A 13,314-nucleotide genomic window follows, 5' to 3' on the forward strand; every position below is an offset into this window, starting at 1 on the left:
TAGTAACTGCTTGAGGCCACATTTGAATACAGGCCATTGGGACTCTACGCCACCTCACTGATACTAAAATATAAAGCAGCAATCATCAAAACCACTTAGTATTGTTTTAAAATAGAAAAGTAGATCAATGAAACAGATTAGGAGAGAGGAATATTCTCATATACTATCTTATCTCATATCCTACCTTCTGTTCTACACTCTAAGCAAAATTGGCTATATTCTGTCCCCTGAATGTTCCCATTCACTCTCCCTCCTCCATGCATTTGTTCATGCTGCTACTGGTGACTGGAAGGCCTTCTCTTGACTTCTGATCCAATTGAATTCCTCCCAACAACTTAAAGATGCTTTAAGTATCTTAAAGGTACTTAAGTGTCAACTCCTGGAAGCCTTATCTGACCCCCCCCCCCAACCTCATTAACTATCTTCCCTTTCATTTCTCACATCACACTTTGTTTTTTAAGTCTGATGCATGTATTATACAATGTTGTATATTGTGGTTGTCTATGTGTGTCCTACTACTCTCAAAATCTATACGTTATGGAAGGACTGAGACTTTTATCAAAACTTTGTATCTCCCATGGACCTAGCAAAGGGCACTTTGTACACAACTGGAAATCCCTAGTGCAGAAAAACTGGTGAAGGAGAGAAAGGAAAAGAAAAAAAAGGCAGAGTTGCTCATATTGATTAGGAGTAGAGAACTGTGTTTGGTTTTGCTTTTGTTTTTAATTTTATCTAAATTAAACATCAGTGAACTACAGGCCGCTTACAGGAATTCTTTTGGATTATGTGGGAGGGAAAAAAATGAGACAGGAAAATTATTCCGAGGGAAGTGAGCTCTGCTGAATTGAAGAAATGGTTATGAAACACCCTGTTACAGCAGTTGACTCAAGCCTGGAGGCAAGATAATGCCCCCCTAATGCCCATGTGGTTCCTTCTCCTGCTACTTGAAGAATTTTATTTTAGAAGAAAAGTTGGGAGTATGCTTACAATTGCTCCAAGACCCTAGTTGGGAAAATGCCTAACTTTTAGACAGAAATCACCATTAATATCAATTATTAGTTAACTCCTGGCGTTTTTGTGGTTGAGGTAAAATTCAGGCTGCTGAAAACATTTGAGTAACGAGGCAGTACATTATGTGCTAGTGTTTATGAATTGGCAGGCATTGGGCTGGGAAGTTTCGGAAAGAGCATTTCCCAAGGACTTCACTCGGTCATGGAGTAGGTAGACACAACTAGTGGCAACATTGTGAGTCTTGTGGTCCAGGATACTCGTAGGGCCAATAAACCTCTCTCCTATCTTCCCTTCCGGCCACAGTTTAGTGCTCCCTTCTCATTCTCCTTTTACTGGTTATTCAAGGGCTATAGATTCTTTCTGCCTCAACCATGCATAATCCCATTCTTTCCTCCCCAATTACAGACCCTTAGAATCTTTATCTGGTGCTGAGATCCCTTCTCCTTTTTCATACACGTTCCTCAGGGCAGAACCAAGTCTCTTAAACTGATAACTTGAGAAGCCCCATTCAAAATCAAGAAATGTTCTTAACAAAAGTGAGGTGTGATAATAATAGTCCTACAACTATTTTCATTTATTTATCATGCTTTTTTAAAAATTGGGTTCCAAATTTTCAGTCCCCCCTTCCCCCCATTGAGAAGGTAAGTAATGTGATACCTATTACACATGAGAAGTCATGCAAAATATTCCTCTATCACCTATTTTAAAATAGGTTTTTATTGACATTTGATTTAAACATTACCTAGACTTCTCCATCTCCCTCCCAGAAATCCATCTCTTATAGCAAAGTTTTTTAAATGACAAACAGAAGGGAAAACATTTCAGAAAGCCAATCAACACAAAAACCTCCAACCTGTGATTCTGTGCGATATTCTACACCATTGGATTCCCCAACTTTGGATTACCCCACCGACTACAGGTGTCTTCTTTCTCTTCTTTGGGGCAATGTTTGATCTTCGAAATTTTGCAACATTTATTTTTTATTGTTTTTGGTTGTTCTGCACAATTGCTGTTGTCATAAAGTATATTATTTCAGATTCTCTCCTAATCTCTTTCATTGATCTACTTCTCTATTTTAAATCAATACTAAGTGGTTTTGATGACTGCTGCTTTATACTTTAGTATCAGTGAGGTGGTGTAGAGTCCCAAAGACCTGTATTCAAATGTGGCCTCAAGCAGTTACTAGCTGTGTGACCCTGAGCAAATCACTTAACCTCTGCCTGCCTGCCTCAATTCCCTCAATTGTAAAATGAGGATAATATTGCAACAACCTCACAGGGTTATTGTAAGGATTAAATGAAGTTATAATATACATATATAAAAACTGTGAGAGACAGTAAAGAGTTGTTTCCACAGAAGTTAATAAGTTGAAGAAGCCACTGAAAAACATAAGTTAGATAAAGGGGTCTAGCAGACTGTAGGTGGGCTCAATCCAATCAGAAGACAGTCAGTAGCCTTCAGAAAACCGAAGAATCAGGAATAAGGGCTGATCCAGCCTGAACTGATCAGGGAATATGACTGGAAATAACCGGGAGAGAGTTTTTTTTCCTTTGCGCTTGCTCAATAAGCTACTTGCATATTAACTTCTCTGCCCAGGAGGAAGAAATAGCACAATGGGTACAATTCGTATGTCAAAGAAAGCGAGGAAACATATTAAGGAGGTATGTAATGGGCATGTAAAGAAGGTTGTGACCTAACAGGGAATGGACCAATCCGTCCTCTGATGGGAGGATCTGTCCTGAATCTCGCTTCTGTATCTGACACTCCCTCCTCCTGAAAAGAGGGTGAGGGGCCACTTTGGCCAAAGCATTCAATTCCTCTGAACTCTGCTGCAATAAATTTTCCTTGATACCTTTTTAGTGTCAAGCGTGTTTCTAACAGAACTTAGCATAGTGCCTGGAACAGTTAATCAATGCTTGTTCCCTTTCCTTCTGTCCTTTATAATACAATTTGAGGTCTAAACATGCTACTTCCTCTTCGTTCCCTTTAACTAGAAGGATGGAGGAATCTGGGTGATGTGGAATCATTTTTGGATTATTTCCCTTATTATAGATCTTTTGTCCCTCCAAATGAATTTTCAGATTATTTTTTCCAGTCCTATAAGTTTATCCCTTTGATAGCATTAAAAGTGAAAATTAACTGTGGTAGTTTTGTCATTTTTATTATGTTGGCACATCCCAGCCATGACCACTGAATAATTATTCCCCCTATTTAAGTTGTTCTTTATTTCTTCAGTGTATTGAGTGTGACTTGGTAAATTGACTATCAAATATTTTATTTATTTTGGAACTATTTTGAATGGGATTTTCCTGTCTCTTATTGACTCTTTGATTCTATTGTTGTTACATTGAAATGTTGTTGATTTCTGAGGATTTATTCTGTAGGCTGCAACTTTGCTAACACTATCATTTGCTGTGATTCATTTTTTTGTTGATTTCTTATGATCTTCTAAGTAAAATATCATATTATAAGCAAATAGGGATAGTTTTGTCCTCTCTTTGCCTGCCTTTATCCTTTCAGTTTCTTTCTCTCGGTAGAAGTGTTAGCATTTTTTGAATTATATCAAATGATACCAAAGAAGGGGGCATTCTTGCTTTGGCCCTTTAGACGAGTGGGAAAGGAATGTATTCTCTTTGCACCCGTTTCTTGATTTTGGTTTGAGATAGGTGCTTTTATGATTTCTTTCAAAGCCCCTCTATGTCTATATTTCCTAACCATAACTTAGTATTGTACTTTTGGAATTTTTTTTTCTGCATCTACTGATAGGATCTTGTGATTTTAGAAATTTTATAAATGTGATGATTTTTATTCTTTCCCCAATTTGGAACCATCCTGGTTTCCTTGGTGTAAATTTAGCTTGGTCATAATGAATCACTTCTGTAGTCTGACAGAATTTTAACATCTTTTGAATTGATATTTAGTTATGATATCGGTCTATTGTTCTCCTTCTGTGCTTCCTTTCCCCAGTTTAGAATCATATTAGACCCAATGACTATTTGTAATATTTTATTTCACCTCTTAGATACTGACCTTGAAGTAGCAACCAGTGGAAGTAAAAGAAAAAAAATGCACTCTCCATTCTAAACCCAAAGCCAAAATGGCTAGCTGCTATCAAAAGGAATAGCTCAGATTTTTCTATATCCCATAATGATCAGAGAGAACGTTGCAGACACTTGAAAGGCTGGCAGTCCTGAGCATGTACAGATCAGGTCAAGAAAAGTTCAACACCATCTTGTGGCTAATTTATATAAGATAAGACTTTGAGGAACAAATAGCCATCAGCTCAATTTCTGTCTCCTCAACAAGTTGATAAAAAAAAAATAGTTTTCTCTCCCTTGAACCTCTCCTCTCCACTTGAAACAAAAGGAAAAAGTTAACCCTTGTAACAAATACACAGTCACAAAAAACAAATTCCTACCTTGGTCCAAATTCAGGCAGCCTAATACAGTCCTCCCTCAAACCCTGTATTAGCAAAAACACCGGCAGACAGAGTGGAATGCTAGCACAACTTCTTTGATTTGCTTTTCTAAAGGAAAGAGCATCGGAAGGATTAAAAATTTTACATTAATTAACAGCCAGGTAAGTACACATAAGTACTCCAAGAAAGAATCCAATAAACAGGGCTCTAACTGATTAAACAGAACAATATAACCACCTCCATACACAACAGACCAAGACAGCACCAACACCAAGAGCAGGGGGTGGGTGGGTCACAAACTGCTTCCTAGAGTCCGGTCCAGGGAATCCACATGTCCTTACCATAAGCAAACCTCCAAAGTAAAATACAAGCCTCCAGGTACATAGTTTTCAACTACTAGACTCAGAGCCAGAAGGCATCACAGCCCAGTTGACTTAGCACAGCTAGTAACCACTGACCATGTCCTTCTGATGTTTATAATTTGGACTGAGCCTAGGAAACTAACCCTAACACCCAGGTAACCAGAAGAGACAAAGTAGGGATTCTGGGCTGGCCCCTATCACTCCACTGGGGCTTGCTGAGCCCCATCATGTCAGGGGTGGCCTGCCCCCTGAGTCCTGGGCTGGCACCCCATCGCCTCGCTGGCAATGAGGCTCACTGAGTCCCATCATGTCTGTGTGGGTCCCTGTTCCTGAGTCCTGGGCCAGCTCCCTGGAAACAAGGCTGATCAATACAGAGGTCTTGGATCTGAATGCCCAGGTCCCCATGCTGGGTCTCCCGGAAATCCCTCCCTATCAGGGAGCCTGAGTGCTGAGTCCTACACTTGCCCACCTTGACAAATGGATTGTCTCCAACACCCTGTGTGTGTGTCCAGGTGCCTGTACCCTGAATCCTCTGCATGCCTGGAGGACACGTGGGGGATATCGATTTAGACCCTGATTGTCTGGGGACCTGGGCCCCAAGTCCCGCACATACACCCCTCAAAATGCTGCATCTGCCTGAGACCCTGTGTGTCAGGGAATTTGCCCCCTGTGTCCTATGCATGTTGCTGGGATGTTTGGGGGTGTGCACCTCCATGTCTGGAGGTCTGCACCCCTTGTCTAGCCAATGATGGCCCCGCCACACTAACCCTAACCCTCCCCCTCAATGCCCTGCCCCCCAAGTCTGGGGCAAGACCCCCTTGCCATGCTGGGTCTGTATAAATATTTAGTGTTTATGGAACCTTTCTTTTTCTTGGTGACATCTTTTGGGTATTGGTCTTGGCTTGGAGTTTCTGGGTCCCATATTTTTTGTACACACAGTGTATGCAAGGTGGCTGAGTTATGGTGAAGAGAGAAAGTGTCAGGTTGTAATGTTAATGGGATATGGGATCTTCCCCACCCATCAATAGACCTCCCAGGAGCCCTGGCTCAGAGGCCACAGGGATTTCCACCTACTCAATTAAATGCTGATTTCCAAGCATCTCTAAGTCAATCAAGTGCTCAAGAGTCTTTGAAGGGAATCAGTACACACATACACACACACTCACACTCATACACATACACACACACACATATACATATACATACACATACTGCCCCTGGGTGGAGAGTAAAGCCCACAGAGACAGAAAGCAGAGGAGGGAAGAACTTGTTTAGGGCGACTTGTGGGGAGGATTGGTGGTGAGTACATTACTAAATCTTGTCTTCTGGTATGCTAATAGTGATGTTAATTGTCTTGGAAGAGGAGAGTTTGTTATATTTTGTGAACCAACCATAGCAGCTGTCACATAGTCACATTGCATGACATAGGTAAGAGAATCTTGTCATTTCAATCATGTCCACCTCTTCACAACCCCAGTGATACTGGAGTGGTTGGCCATTTCCTTCTTCAGCTCATTTTATAGATGAGGAAACTGAGGCAAACAAGGTGAAGTGACTTGTTGAGGGTCACACAGCTAGTAAGTGTCTGAAGCTGGATTTGAACTCAGAAAGATGAGTCTCCTTGATTCCAAGCCCAGTGCTCTATCCACTGTTCCATGTAGCTGCCCCTGGGTTCAAATCTTACCTCTGACATTTGCTAGTTTGTGTGACCCCAGGGAAGTTACTGAATTGCCATGTGCCTCACTAAAATCTCAAACAAGGAAATAGATGTAAAATGGGCATGCCTTTTAGGAGAGCAGTCCCAGAGATGCTCTTGTTTACGGCCTTGGCCTCCAAGGAAATGACCAGCTCTTACTTAGTACCTACCCTTGAAACATTATAGAAACATTCTCCAAGAGATGGATGCTATCCAGCCCCTAGCTAGGTGCTACTGCTGCTGTTGGTTTTGAACTGTTTACAGTATTTCCAATTAAGTTGGCACTTTGCTTCAAGTTTACACAAATGCTCAGCAGGCGGCAGTAGTAGTATATCACAATCCCCTGGCTTGGGGATGCCTGGGGTTTCTATGGTGGAGTTGAGCTCAAGCCACCAGGAAGGGCTGTTGTTGCTGCCAAATAGACTCCAGGCTTAGTGCGCTGCCTAAGCTGAGGGGAAGATGATTTGAATAGCTGAATGGAGGATGGGACTGAGTGGGGAAACGCAGGCAGACCCATCAGTAAGTGATTGCACTAGTCCAGGGGTGAAGTAATGAAGGCCTTCAGCAGGGTGGTGGCAATGTCAGAGGAGAGAATGGGATGGAAAGGAGAGATGCCACAAGAGTAGACTTGACAAGATGTGACAAATTTGATCTGGGCAGGGAGATGGAGTAAGGGAACTAGGAGTACTTCTAGGTTGGGGCTTTGGTGACTGGAAAGATCATGGTGCTCTTGAGAGTAATGGGAAAGTTAGGAAGAGGGTAGTATTTTCAGGGAAAGAGAGTTCAGTCTCTACACATTAAGTTTAAGATGTCTACAGGACATTGGCATATCCAGTAAGCAATTGGTGATTCAAGACTGGAGGTTAGGGCTGGATAAGTATCTTGAGAATCATTGGTGTAGAGAAGATAGTTGAATCTGTGGCAGCTCTTTCCACTTTGAGATGGCCTTAATTGTTGAGGAGTTTGTCCTTCCCTCATCATTAAATTTGTCCCCTTGCCACTTGTACCCATCAGTTGCTCCTAGTTCTGCCTTCTGGGGCCAAATAGAACCAGTCTGATCCCTTTTCTAAGTGGCAGCCCTTCAGAAAGGCTAGCATGGGGGACTCTCTCATTTATTGAGATTTCTGAGGAAGTATGACATGTGGTTTGCTGAATGAGAAGAGAAGGCTAGGTCCAGAGAATATAGGGTGAGTCTAGGAAAGGTTAGTCATTGACAATGTGGAGAAAATGGCTGGGGGTAGGGAGGGCAAGGGGTAGCATCAAAGATGAATCTTCTGTCCTTGACAATTTCCTCTTGTTTTTTTTAATGATCAGAAATTTATTAAGTACCATTACTGTCAAACAAGCTTGCTTTGCAAATAGAATTCAACATAGAACCTGTCAAGTAGTCCTGCTCATCTTCATCATATTTCTTTGTCCATTCATTGGGCTGGGTATTTTGGTTCTGCCTTCACAGTGTTTGGCACATAGTAGGTGCTTAATAAATGCTTATCGATAGATTGATTTTAACTGCCATTGTTTCCCAAAGACCACACCTGGTTTCTTTATATTCTTCCTCCTTGTGTATCTTAATGGCATCAAAGCATTCCATTAATATAACAAAGTCTTGGATGTGCTTCTAGAGGAAATGGAAATGGTACCAAAGAAAATGAAGATGGGGAAAACCAGTTAGATTGGACTAAGTCTACACAGAAGAGATCTGTGTGGACAGAAACACTATTGAATGTGGTAAGGCATAGCTTTTCAAGATATCTGAAGGCAGGGCAGCTACCAAAGGAGAAGGAAAGTCTCAGACTTAATTTGCCAAAAAAAAGGAAAAGAAAAAGAAAAAAAAAGGTGACAGAGAGGACAAGTGACTGAATGAGGTGACCACTTATATATCTAATTTCATTAGAATAATTTGCACTCACATTGAGGACATCCTTAATTAAAGTATTAACTGGGAACAGGCAGGTGCTGACAAGCTGTATTCCACAGTAGACTGAAAAATGTATCTAAGTGGCACAGTGGGTAGAGCATGGGACTTGGAGTCAAGAAGATATGAATTCAAATCTTACCTCTGACATTAGTGGCTATATGAACCTTGGCAACTCACTTAACCTTATATCTCAGTTTCCTGCTCTGTAAAAAAAAAAAAAAAAGAATAGTGCCTACCTCCAAGAGTTGCTTTGATGATCAAATGAGTTAACATAGGTCAAGTGCTTTGCAACCTTAAGTGCTGTATAAATACCAGCCATCATCATCATCATCCATATCAGACTACACTGTGCTTATAAAGACATCTGCTTTGGTAGAGCAAAATGCCAACAAGGTATGTCTTGCAGATGTCAGAATGCTGTAAGGTAACCTTGACAACTCTGAAGTCATTAATATCAAGTGAGGGATAAAACAGACACAGGCTCACTCCTACACCCCCTCCCCTCTCCCCCATCCTAGAATACATCTAGCCCAGGATCCAATTTGAAGAGGAATTATCTAGAGATGGTTAGTGGTGTCAAACTCAAATGAAAACTGGGGGAGGTCATTTGAACATAAGACACCTGCAGGTCACAAATGTAAACATTACCTATTTTTCCTTACATTTTTATCTATTTTGTTAAGTACTTCCCAATTACATTTTGATTTGGTTTGGGTAGCTCTTGGGACGGTTGTGGGTTGTGCATTTGATACCTCTGCTCCAAATGATTCTGTTTGTGGATGACATTAGAATTCTTGCGGGAAGTCCCAGAATATTGCAGTTTCCCAAATCAGAGCCATAATCCCTTGACAGTAAAATATTTGGGTTACCCATCCATTTAGGAAACAAAAATTGGTGGTTGAAAAATACCTTACATCCAGATCATATTTAGTTGAATCAGCAACCTAGAGAGTTTTCTAGCAGTACAAGTATGTAGGGTCACCCCTCTCTGTCTCCACTCGTTGCTCTTTTTCAGAGTGGGTTCCCAGGGAAACAACTGCTACTTTGGGTTCTAGGAGTAACTCTGTGGTCGGCTTCCTATAATTGCGATTCCCGAGTCCCTACTGGTGATGTTCTTCATCCATAACCAGCCACTAGATGGTTTAGCTTTTAGCAAAAATATTTTCTAAGGTGAAATAGCAAGAGCAGTTGGTATGGAACCTTCCCCTCCAAGTCTGAGGTGCACTCTCACAAATGCATACAACATCCATGTGGATAGTGGGCTCAGATTGAAAGTATAATGGTGGTGAAGCACACATGGAAGGAAAACCTAGAGCAGAGGGATACTCCATACCAGTTGACATCAGAAGTCCTTTCTTTTCATCATAAAATCCTTATGGAGCTCTCTTGGGATCTTGTTCTTTGCTTGAACTCCCTGAATTTTGGCTCAACAGTTAGAAAGCTCTTTGTCATTTCCCATTGTGACCCCCAGCATCATTAGTTCTTCCAGCTCAATCAACAAGCATTTATGAAGCTCTTACTATGGACCAGGCACTCTGCTAAGTGCAGGGAGTACAAATACATGCAAAAAAGAAAGAGAGATTACATTCTAATGACGAAGACAACACATAAAGGGGAGCTGAAAAGGTTGAGGTGGGGTGGGGAGAGGGTACTTGGCTTGGGGAATATGATGGAAAAGTCCCAAGGAAGAAATGAAGAGATGGCTGACCTGGGCAGCCTCCTTCAGTGGAGGTTCTGGGAGGAGCCATCCCAATCAGAGGGAAGGGCCCAGAGGCAGAGGTACTCCTGAGATGTGAGTTCTAGGGCTGAAATGGGCTTCCAGGGCAAAGAGTTTTTGGAGCATGACAAGGCAGCCCAGGGTGGTGCATCCAGGAGACTGGAAACTCCTAAGATAATTAGAGGACTCTTCATCATTGTTTCACCATTGAAATCCTTGAGTCATGAAGGGCAGGAAATAGATTTCCACCTACCACTTTCCATATGGTCAGACTCTAGCCTCCTTGCTGTTCCTGACAGGACAATCCATCTCCTGACTGTGTATTTTCATAGGCTGCCCCTATATCTCACTATATGTCCTCTCTATATGTATGTATATATATGTATGTATGTGTATGTATATATGCACACACACACACACACACACACACACACACACACACACACACACACACACATATATATATCCCCTATATGTCCCTCCTCACCTCTGCTCCCTAGTTTCTTTAAGCCTCAGCTAAAATTTCATCTTTTGCAGGAAGCCTTTCCCAGTTCCCCTAAATGTGAGCGTCTCTCCTCTGAGTTATCCTGGCTCCATCTTGTCTCTTCCTGGCCCTTTGCATGTTGTCTTCTCCGCTGGACTGCGAACTCCTCATTTGTTCTGGTATCCCCAGTGCTGAGCACTATGTCAGGCATGTAGTAAGCACCTTATAGATTGATCTCTCTCTGTCTATATGTCTGTCTATCCATCCGTCACTTCCTGTATTTCTGTTATTATTCAAGTCCTTTTGATCAAGGTATTCTTTCTCTAAAATGCCTCCATCCAGTGCTGAATATCTATCTGGGATGACTTATATGGAGCATATGTTAATAAACATTTATTAAGCACCCACTATGTGTCAAGCATTGGGGATACAAAAGAAGGCAAAAGAGCTTACATTCTAATGGGGGGATGGAATTCAACTCTATAACCTTTCTGATGGTCTTAAAGCAGGAGCTCTTCACCTTGTGTTGTTGATCCTTTGGTGGTCAGTCTGAGGAAGCCTACAATACCCTGCCCCAAAGAATGGTTTTAGATGTATGAAATAAATAGTGCACAGAGCATTGGGGCCAAGAGTCAGGAAACTGTGTTCAGATCTGACCTTGGACACTTACTAGCTGTGTGACCCCAGGCAAGTCACTTAACTTTGTTTACCTCAGTTTCCTCATCTGTACAATGAGGATAATAATAGCACCTGCCTTCCAGTGAGATAATAATTGTAAAGTGCTTTGTGAATCTGAATCTGTATTCCTTACTATCCTGGTCCAGAAAAAGAGATGGCTGAGAATCAAAGCATTGTGAATTCTGTTCCAAGTGGGGTGGCTAGTTTACTGAAAAGCTTTAACAGAGGCTGTTGCAATTGACTTGGCTGATTGAAGATCCAAAGACAGAAACATAATCTCTGAAAGTCCTGCTATTACATGTGATTTGCCCTGCTATTGTCTGTGTGATCTTGGACAGGTTCTTTCCTTGGTATCATCAGGGTACCGGTCACTCTCATTCTTTTCAACTTGAATATTCCTCAAGCCAGGTAATCAGCCATTGCCAGAAAGATCAGGTGGGCCTTTTGGTGCAATACAAGTCCCCAAGGAATTGTCCACTGCATCATGACATTATGCTGTCAGCCCTTGGGTGAGTGGAACACTCCTTTCTCTCACTCTGAGGCAAAGCCCCTTATGCTAAAAAGCTTACTCCACATAGATCACACAGTAAGTCAGTCAACAAAAATTTAAGAGCCTATTATGAGGTAGGCACTATGCTAAGTGCTGGGGATACAAAAAAAGGAAAAAGACAGTCCCATCCAAATTGGGCAGACACCCTTAAAAACAGCGATATACAGGCAAAATAGAGATAGGATAAACTGAAGATATCAAAAGGAATGCCACAACACTACTCCTCTCCTCACCTCAGTGTCTCCAGATCTACCCCACCAATAAGAAACCAGATATCTCAATCCCTACACCCTGTTTTTCCTTTTTTCCCTTCCCTCCAAATCATATAATAACGTATAATAGAAACCAAGAGTCAATGTCCTTAGCAGCTGAGAACCTTGAACTCTGTTTGTTTCTGGAACTTTGTGCATTGCTAAATAAATTGATGTCAGGTGTAACTACTCAGTATCTTTATTTTACCATAATACCAGATCAAAGAATATATGGTGAGTTGTAAGGTGTAAAAAAAAATTGGAGTGTGGGAAGGTCTAGGTTATAAAGGACTTGGAAAATCAAACAGAGCAGTCTTTGTTTAGCCCTGGGGATCATAGGGAGCCACTGGAATTTACTGAATGGGGGAAGTGACATGGTCAGAGCTGAGCTTTAGGAAGATCACTCTGATGTTGGAGTGGAGGATGGACTGATGCAGAGAGATTAACCAACAAGCTGTTGCAATGGGCCTGGTGTGAGATGATGAAGGCCTGAACCTGGGTGGTGGCAGTGGCAGAGGAGAGAATGGAGTGTATTCAAGACATGTAGAACCAACAGGTCTTAGCCACAGATTAGATATAAGGAGTGATATGGCACTTAGGTTGTGAACTTGGGTAACTGGGAGGATGGTGGTACCCTGGACAGCAGCAGGGAACCTATATTTTTAAAATGCAGTGCAGCTGGCAGGTAATTTGGGTAAGATCAGAAAGCTACCATCAAATCCTTACTTTTAGCCAGTGGTTTAAAGACCAATAAAAACAATTTTTATACAATGCCCATCTGGCACACCAGTTGGAAAACACGATTGTGAGAAATAACTCAGGCTCAGGAGGGGTGAAGATAAGATATGTTTCTGTAACTGCAGTAGTGGGTGTCTCATAATATAGATGCATTCTATAGAAACAAAAGCAAGCCTTAAAAACCTATGCCCAACAGTGAAGTCCCTCCCCTCTTCTCCTCACTGGCTGGGTAATAGAGGGTGTACAACTTTCCATTTTGCTTATAACACAATTCCCCTTGATATGTCCCTTCTCCCACTATGTGTATTATATGACTGTTACAATGAACATTTAGTCCTTCCAGAGGAGAAGTTAATATTCATAAGCTTATTATGCATGAGCATTGCAAGCAAGACTTAACTTTTACTCTTCTTAGCTGACTTATAACCTGAAAACAAGATAAAACCAGTTGGATCCTGTTTTGCCTGTTATCTTCTGTGTGAGACATAACT

This window comes from Notamacropus eugenii, chromosome X (assembly GCF_028372415.1).
Source record: "Notamacropus eugenii isolate mMacEug1 chromosome X, mMacEug1.pri_v2, whole genome shotgun sequence".
Taxonomy (NCBI): Eukaryota; Metazoa; Chordata; class Mammalia; order Diprotodontia; family Macropodidae; genus Notamacropus; species Notamacropus eugenii.